The sequence below is a fragment of the Monodon monoceros genome, unplaced genomic scaffold (assembly GCF_005190385.1).
Source record: "Monodon monoceros isolate NGI ecotype Baffin Bay Population unplaced genomic scaffold, NGI_Narwhal_1 Super_Scaffold_12, whole genome shotgun sequence".
In the NCBI taxonomy this organism is placed as follows: domain Eukaryota; kingdom Metazoa; phylum Chordata; class Mammalia; order Artiodactyla; family Monodontidae; genus Monodon; species Monodon monoceros.
The window spans coordinates 112121250-112130550 of NW_021703768.1; the positions used below are offsets into that span (position 1 = coordinate 112121250).

The 9301-nt window shown below is 44.0% G+C and overlaps 1 pseudogene; it reads left to right on the plus strand.

Annotated features, from left to right (window-relative positions):
* Nucleotides 1–848: 848 nt before the first annotated feature.
* LOC114893290 lies at nucleotides 849–1555 on the plus strand (annotated as a pseudogene).
* Nucleotides 1556–9301: the final 7746 nt, after the last annotated feature.

The following is a 9301-nucleotide window of genomic DNA, read 5'->3' on the forward strand; positions in this document are numbered from 1 at the left end:
TGCTCGGGGTCTTTTGCATTTCCATACAAATTTTAAAATTATTTGTTCTAGTTCTGTGAAAAATGCCCTTGATATTTTGATAGAGATTGCATTGAATCTATAGATTGCCTTGGGTAGTATGGTCATTTTAACAATATTAATTCTTCCAATCCATGAACACAGCTGTCTTTCCACCTGTTTGTGTCATCTTCAATTTCTTTCAGTATCTTATAGTTTTCCAAGTACAGGCCTTTTACCTCCTTATGTAGGTTTATTCCTAGATATTTTATTGAATCAGTAATTTAAAATCTTCCCGCAAAGAAAACTTCAAATCCAGATAACTTTACCTGTGAATTATAGTGAACATTCACAGAAAATAAAATTTCATTCATACACAAACTATTCTAGAAGTTTAGAAGTTTCTACTCCCAGAAAACCAAAGCTATCCTCCTCAACTCATTTCATGGAATTAATATGACCCTAACCCCCAAATCTGACAGGATCAATATAGGAAAATTAAAGGCCAATCTCATTTATGAACACAGATATAAAAAATGCTAACTGACCTATTATTAAACAAAATTTAAGATCATATGAAAAGTATTATTTAAAAAATTTAGGAGCGTCAAGCTTAGTGAGGCCTGGTAGGGCTTAGAGGCCCGGCTGGCTGCAGCTGGGGAGCCTGAGGCCAGGGCGTCGTGCGCAGGCCCTACTGTGCTGGGCGGTAAGCCACAGCCTCGGCAGCTGCAGCGAGGCCTTCTGGATGCCGGTTGGGGCTCTGCAGAGCAGAGCAGAGGCTGCGCCTGGGCCGTGGGCGGGCGTGAGCGGGGTAGCCCGCCAGCGGGCCCACTCCCTCATGCGCGGTGAATGCGGCCACGGTGATGCATGCCCTAGAGGAAGAGAACTTCGCGCTGTCCATCTTTTCCGCCTCTGATGCAGAATTTGTTGCTGTGGTTGGATATTTAGAGGCCATTATCATGGATGATGAGTTCCAGTTATTACAGAGGAATTTCATGGACAGGTACTACCAGGAGTTTGAAGACACAAGAGAATAAGCTCACCTACACACCTATTTTTATAGAATCTATTTCTGTGGTAGAAAAGTATATAGAAGAACAGCTGTTGGAGCAAATTCCTGGATTTAACATGGCGGCTTTCATTACAACTTTACAGCACCATAGATGAAGTGGCGGGTGATATTTTCGACATCCTGCTCACGTTTACGGATCTTCTGGCTTTTAAAGAAATGTTTCTGGACTATTGAGCAGAAAAAGAAGGCAGGGGACTGGACTTAAGCAGCGGTTTAGTGGTGACTTCATTGTGCAAATCATCTTCTATGCCAGCTTCCCAGAACAATCTGTGGCCCTAGGTCCCACCTCCAGGTAATGGGATCTTTCTAGACATCACCAGCCCAATAGACTGGGAGAGGCTTTGGCTAATGATGTCAGAAGAATACATCTTGGAAAGACTGACTCTGTTCTGCAACTCTTCGTTAATGTTAAGTATTGATGGGTCAGGAGAAAATTAGCTGACTTTCCTGGGACACATTCTTGTCTTCAGTAACCCTAGTACTCCTCCCCGAGTAGACACGTCTCTCAGGAGCTTCTGAGTATGGCTCCTGCATTAAGCCCAAGTCCAGCATTCCACCTGGGGGACACTTCCCCAGCATACATGTTGGTGTGTCCATGTTGGAAGAACCCACCATCATCAACTGTCTTGGCCCAGCAGGCCTTGCATGTCCCATGAGACTTTTTGTGCACTCACAGCTTTTTATATGGGTCAGAGTTTCAGTCCTGCAGTCTCAATGGGGTTTTTGACTGGGAGTATTTATCTAGGGTTTAACTCAAGCTAGCTGACCATCTCAAGATTTTTGAAAATCCTACTATCACAGTTCATCTTGGCTGTAGGAATCAACTTAGAGAGATTTCCTTTACCTAAAAGGTACATGTGAAAATCAATTCCTAGTCTTACATGTACAGTCCTTGTGTCACTTTCTGCTGCTCCTGATGTAGTTCCATTGTTTCTATAACTCTCGTTTACGTGGTTTTTTAAAAAATAAATTTATTTATTTATTTATTTTTGGCTGCGTTGGGTCTTCATTGCTGTGCACGGGCTTTCTCTAGTTGCAGCAAGCGGGGGCTACTCTTCATTGTGGTGCACGTGCTTCTCACTGCGGTGGCTTCTCTTGTTGCGGAGCACAGGCTCTAGGCGCGCAGGCTTCAGTAGTTGCAGCACACAGCCTCAGTAGTTGTGGTGCACAGGCTCAGTAGTTGTGGCTCGCAGGTTCTAGAGCACAGGCTTAGTAGGTGTGGCGCACAGGCTTAGTTGCTCCACGGCATTTGGGATCTTCCCAGACCAGGGCTTGAACCCGTGTCTCCTGCATTGGCAGGTGGATTCTTAACCACTGCGCCACCAGGGAAGCCCGTTTACATGTTTTTGGAAAAATATTTTTATAGATGAATGCTCAGGCTAACCTAGTGGATATAATCTTAGAACTTCCATGATTACCCACTTCAAGATCAAAGTATTATATGCTGTGTGCTTTTTGGCTATTAGTGTTATGAAAGCAAAAATGCTTTCTATGTTGGTGTTCCTATTTTACTGGGCACCAATGAATGTATGCTGGAAATGGTCTAAAAGGTTTCCTTTTCTTAGAGCATGTCAGTATTTGTGCAGGTTTGCTTAAAACCCTTTCTTTGTAAATCAGCTCCTTAGGTTTTCTGTTGGGGTTGGGGCTCTGCACTTCCTTCTTGCTGTCAAAATAATCCTACCAAGACAGTGTTCCACTGGTCTAGCTCAGTAGGAGATAGCAAACAGCTTTACTGGCCATCTGTCTGCTTGGATTTAGTACGCTGGTTTAGTACAGTGTTTGATAGAACATTACTGACTAGAAAACATGGATGTCACATCTCTAGAAAGAAAAACTATAGTGGTTCAGTTCCTAATGTGTACCTTAGCTTTTTTTGTTTTGTTTTTTATTTTTTATTTCAAGTAAAAATAAGAATCTCTACTGACTTTTCACTTGGCTGTTCTGGTTTTAAAGGATGAACTATAGGCTGCGTGTTTTTCTGTACCAACGTGGTGCTTATTAAACACTTTTGTACCATGAATAAAATTTGAGGTGTTTTGCAGAAATCAAAGGAAAAAAATAGGATCTTATGATCAAGTTATAATTAATTCTATGAATGCAAGTTTTGTTTAATATTCAAAAACATTAATTTATCACGTTAACAGATTAAAAGAGAAAAACCTTATGGTTATCTCAATAGATGCAGAAAAAGCATTTGATAAAACTCAACATCCACTGAATCAAATGGATGAATAATTCAAAAAAAATTTTGCCAAACTGGAACTGGAAAGAAAATTCCTTAATTTTCTAAAAGCTTCTTTTGAAAAATAACTAATGCAAGCATCATACTTAGTGGTGAAACATTGAAAGTTTTCCCTTTGAGAACTGGAACAAAACAAAGATATCCATTACTACCACTTTTTTTCAACATTATACTGGAGCTTATGGCCAGCACAGTGAAGAAAGAAAAGGAATAAAGACTGGAAAAGGAAGAAACAAAACTACCATTATTTACAGATGATAGGATAGTTTACAGAGGAAATAAAAAATAATCTACCAATAATTAGCATTATTAAGAGAGTTCAGCAAGTGTCCTGGACTTAAAAAAAATCAATGTACTTAATAGCAGCAACAAAGAGAAAATTTTAAAAGGATAGCATTTGTAATATCAATTAAAAATGCCAAATCACTAGGAATAAACCTAATAAAAGTTGAGTAAATCTCCAATGCAGAAAAAATGAAAGCATTATGGACAGAAATTAAAGATCTCAATAAGTGGAGATATGGTGTTCATGGATTGGAAGACCCAATATTACAAATATTGTCCGTTCTTCCCCAAGTGATCTACAGATTCAATTTTATTTCTAATAAAAACTCAAAAACTCATCAGTATTTTTTTGTGGAACGTGACGAGATGATTCTTAAATTTATATGGACATGCAAAAGGCCAAGAATAGCTAAGTCATTCTAGAGGAAGAACAAGGCTAGATGAATTGCTGTACCAGATTACTATATATTTATAGTAATTAAGAGAGTATGGCATTGATTGGGGGATAGACAATTCAATGGACTAGAGAGGAAGTTATGCAAACAGACCTGCATATCCAGATGCTTGATTTGTGACAGAGATGGCACATGTAGCAGTGACAAAAAGACAGACTCTCAATAGAGTTGGCTGGAACAATTTGATATCCATATCAAAAAAGAATGAAATTGGAGGGACTTCCCTGGTGGCACAGGGGTTAAGAGTCCACCTGCCAGTGCAGGAGACGCGGGTTCGAGCCCTCATCTGGGAACATCCCACATGCCGAGGAGCAAGTAAGCCCATGCACCAGAACTACTGAGCCTGCGCTCTAGAGCCCTCGAGCAACAGCTACTGAGCCCACGTGTCACAACTACTGAAGCCTGCACGCGCAGACCCCGTGCTCCACAGCAAGAGAAGCCACTGCAATGAGAAGCCTGTGCACCGCAACTAAGAGTAGCCACTGCTCGCCACAACTAGAGAAAGCCCGCGCGCAGCAACGAAGACCCAATGCAGCCAAAAATAATTAATTAATTAATTAATTTTAAAAAGAATGAAACTGGACCCCTATCTCACACCATACACCAAAATCAACTTCAGGGGCATATGGACTTAAATATAAAAGGGAAACCTGTAAAGTTTCAAATTAATAATGTAGAAGAATATCTTCATAATCTTGGGTAAGGAAAGTTTTCTTAAAGCACAAAAAGCAATACTACAAAAGAAAGGTGAATAAAATGAAGAATTACCATTCATCAAAGACATTAAGGGAGTTAAAAGGCAAGCTACAGAATAGCAGAAGATAACTGCAACAGATAAGATTAACAAAGGGTTTTATCCAGAACTCATTAGAATTAATAATAAAAGACAACCTAACAGAAAAATGGGCAATTCAAACTCATCCAGTTGTATACATTAAATATGTACAGCGTTTTTTTGTTTTTTTTTTTTGGCGGTATGTGGGCCTCTCACTGTTGTGGCCTCTCCCATTGCGGAGCACAGGCTCCGGACGCGCAGGCTCAGCGGCCATGGCTCACGGGCCCAGCCGCTCCGCGGCATGTGGGATCCTCCCAGACTGGGGCACGAACCCGTGTCCCCTGCATCGGCAGGCGGACTCTCAACCACTGCGCCACCAGGGAAGCCCATAGCATGTAGTTTTAATGAGTATTTCCCTAATGACAAATGATGTTTAGCATCTTCTTGTGTGTTTATTATCTAAATATCTTCTTTGGTAAAGTCTTCTTCAATTCAGTTCTTTTGCCCATTTTAAAATTGAGTTGTGTATCATTTTTGTATCTTTGTATGTGTAGTTTTGTATATGGCTCATACATATAGGCTTACAATCCATAGCAACCTAACTTTTGTATATGGTCTATGGTGTGAGTAAGGATCAAGATTCATTATGTTGCATATGGCTATCCAATAGTTCCAGCATGATTTGGTGGAAAGATCGTTTGTTCCCCGTTGGGTTGCCTGGGTACCGTTGAAAATCAATTGATCGGGTATGGTGTGGGTCTGTTTCTGTCTTTACACTAATATCACACTTTTTACACTAGCTTTTTAATTTACCTGAATTCATTTAGTATAAGATCTAAAGTTAAAATCTGGATTTGTTTTTTCTCAAACAGTTAACCAGTTGTCCCTGGGGGGGAAAATATGCTTTCATCTCTACTGTTTTAAGGGCCGGGTTCATTATATACAGATTATACCCTATATAAGAGTCTATTTCTGGGCAATTCTCTTTCATTGACATGTCTGTGGTTTTACTCTCAGTGCTATGAAGAGTGTTTTGACTAATATTCCTACCTGGGAGTAAAGAGGGAGCCCAGAGCTCCAGCTGCTCTGGGAAGACTGCCTCTCCTCAGACCTCCAGACCACCGTCAGCAGGAGTGAAGACGGCTCCTGACCTTTACTGTCTCCTCCCACCTCCCGACAAACCCAACCTGGCCACCACCCTCTGCCTCGGACCCCTCAGGCTGCTCTCATCAATCCCTTCATCCCCGTTCATATCAGTCCCCACAAGAGGCCCAGAATTCTCAGGGCGTCCCTCACCCCAGGACTCTAAGCCCCATGTGGCTCTGTATTTCCCTCTTTGACCCCATTGCCCAGCCTACCCCATGTCCAGAAACCCTTTCACTGGACTAGCTGAAACTCATGATCTGGCAACAGTAAACTCCCCCATATCCTCAACTTCATTTCGAAATGTCCCTTTTGCTTTCTTGCTCTAATGAAAAACTGCCTCTCCTGTAAGGACTCCACTCTCCCTACAGCCTCTCAAGTGGTGGCTGTTTTCCCTCTAACGGTCCTTGTGTCCCTGAGTCTAGGAGTGGGTGGTGCCCATTTTGCTCCTCAGTGCCACTTCTAGACAGTTTGCCCTCCTCCTTAGAAACACCCATGTTTGGAAGCCATGTCATCAGAGAAGACCACCCATTTCTCCCCCTTTTTGCAGTCACTTATAGACCTCCTTGTCACTCTCCATCATTCCTTCAAGATTGTAGCTCCTGGCCCACAGTCACCCTCTCCAAGGCCACTCCTGCCTTGGTTTTTATTTCAGCATTCATGTAAATAAACAGACCCCTTGGCCTCCTCTTCATGATCTTGGCTTCCACAGTGCCTCAGCCTCTCACTCCCATACCCAGACTTTAAACTGGTTGTGATCTGTCAGTGCACTCCCTTCATCACCTCAGTTTCATGCATACCGTTCTCCAGTAAACACTGCCTCTCTCTCCAGCTCACTCCATCTAGTACCCCCCTCCACCAGTTCTTTGGGGAACCAAGCAAGTGTTCATTGCCCCACTTCCCTCCTCACCCAGCTCAGAATTCATGATCCAGTATTATACTCTCTCCCTTGCCCCTCACTGCACCATAGTCACCTGGCAAAACCACATCCCTGGTTAAACTCAACCCTCTAGCTACTCTCCACCTGCAGCCACAGGCTGCCCAGGACTGAAGAAAAACCCACAACTGAGCTGAGCAGCCTCGCTTTATTTATTTATTTATTAAAGTTGTTGAGAACCTTTTTTTAATTATTATTTTTTGATTTGTATACAATTTTAAAAGTTACTTTCCATTTACAGTTATTACAAAATATTGGCTATATTCTCTGTGTTGTACAATACATCCTTGAGCCTATCTTACATCCAGTAGTTTGTACCTCTTCCTCCCTCACCCCTATGCTGCCCCTCCCCCCCACTGGTAACCACTAGTGTGTTCTCTATATCTGTGAGTCTGCTTCCTTTTTGTTACACAGCCTCACTTTAAATTAATGCCACAACCCTCCCTAAGTGAGACCTAAAAGCTTCCCAGCAATCATACTTCATCCCCAAGTCTCCTCACACCCTCTCTCCCAGCGGATTGCTCAGATCTCCTCCTCCACCTCACTCTCAGCTGACAACCTCTTCCTAGCTTAAGAAAATAGAAGAGAAGTTCCATGGGCTCCACCACTACTTCCTCCACCCACCTGCATCTGTGCTCATCAACTCTGCCTTCCATTTCGCTAATGTGGGTGAACCTTCCGTGCTCCTATTTAAGGACAGCCCCCTTTTTTGTGCACCAGATGCCATCTCTACCTGTTTACTCAAGGACTTCAGTCCAACATTTATTCCCCCTTCTCACCTGCGTCATCAAAATTCCCCTCTCTCCAGCATTATTCCCATCAACGCACAAAAATACTGTAATTTTTCTACCTTAAAGAAAAACCTTCTCTTGGCCTTATATCCCCCTCAAACTGTCACCCTATTTCTCTGCTCCTATTTATGGCACAACTCCTGGAGGGAACTGACTCTTCTTGCCGCCTTCACGTCCGTCCTTTCCTCCCTTCCTTTCTCCCATCCGCTCCCATCAGCCCTCACTGCTACAGCAAGACTGCCTCTGTCAAGGATTCTCCATGTTGTTGAATCTCAAGCCTCACTTTCCTTGCCTCTTCATAGAATGTGAGAGTTCATCTGTCCCTCCTTGGTGCCCGGATTATCACCCCTCTCTCCTGGTTTCCCTCCTGCCTCTCTGGTTGCTCCTTCACCAGCCCCTTTGCTGGCACTTCTTCATCTCTAAGGCTTAATCCCTAGACCCCTTATCTCCACTCACTCTGTTGTTAATCTCCCCCAGTGTCCTGGCTTTAAATATAATTCGGTTGTTGACAACTTCCAAATTTATATCGCTGGCCTAAATCTTTTTCTGAATTCCCACTCATATTGTCTCTAGGCAGTCTCCTGAAGCTGAATCATGGCTGCCCCCCTCCAATCAGGCCCAAGCTTACCAAGTCTGCCTGGTCCAGAGCTCGCCCACATCCCATGTAGACATTTGAGTTTTAAACCCCATTAGAGGATGAAAGTTAAGACTTTTCCTCTGCATGGACCTTTGGAGCCAGGGCAGTTGGAGTGGCTGAGCAGCTCAGGGGGAAGCACTCCTGGGTGGGTGAAGGTGACCACTGTGGCTGCATCATACATGTATACCAGTGCCTGCCCCTCAATACCAGTGCACTCTGCCTGCTCTGTGTCTCCTTCCTGCCTTCCTCCCCAGGTGCAGGGACATAGTGACTTTCCAGGAAGGCCCAATCCTGAGGACACTGCCCATCTACCTTGTGTCCTCGATGCATTGTCTCACCTTTGGACTCCTTAGCTCTCCGGAACCCCGTGGTGACCAGGACAAGTGCAGAGCTCTGTAAGACCCCTCTGGCTCCTTTCCTACCTTCTCTGGGCTTACTCCTCTGGAGCCATACCTAACCTGGGGAACCCACCTGGGGTTTCTTTTTTATTTAATTTTTCTTTTAATTTATTTTTGGCTGTGTTGGGTCTTTGTTGCTGCACACAGGCTTTCTCTAGTTGTGGTGAGCAGGGGCTACTCTTCTTTGCGGTGCATGGCCTTCTCATTGCAGTGGCTTCTCTTGTTGTGGAGCACGGCCTCTAGGTGCGTGGGCTTCAGTAGTTGCAGCACGTGGGCTCAGTAGTTGTGGCATACAGGCCCTAGAGGGCACATGCTTCAGTAGTTGTGGCATGTGGGCTCAGTAGTTGCAGCACGCAGGCTCTAGGGCACACGGGCTTCAATAGTTGTGACGCGTGGGCTTAGGCGCTCCAAGGCATGTGGGATCTTCCCGGACCAGGGATCGAACCCATGTCCCCTGCATTGGCAGGCAGATTCTTAACCACTGCACCACCAGGGAAGTCCCCCACCTGGGCTTTCAAGGTGGGTTATGGGTCCTCCCAGACCAGTACCCACAGATGGGAGGCCGAGAG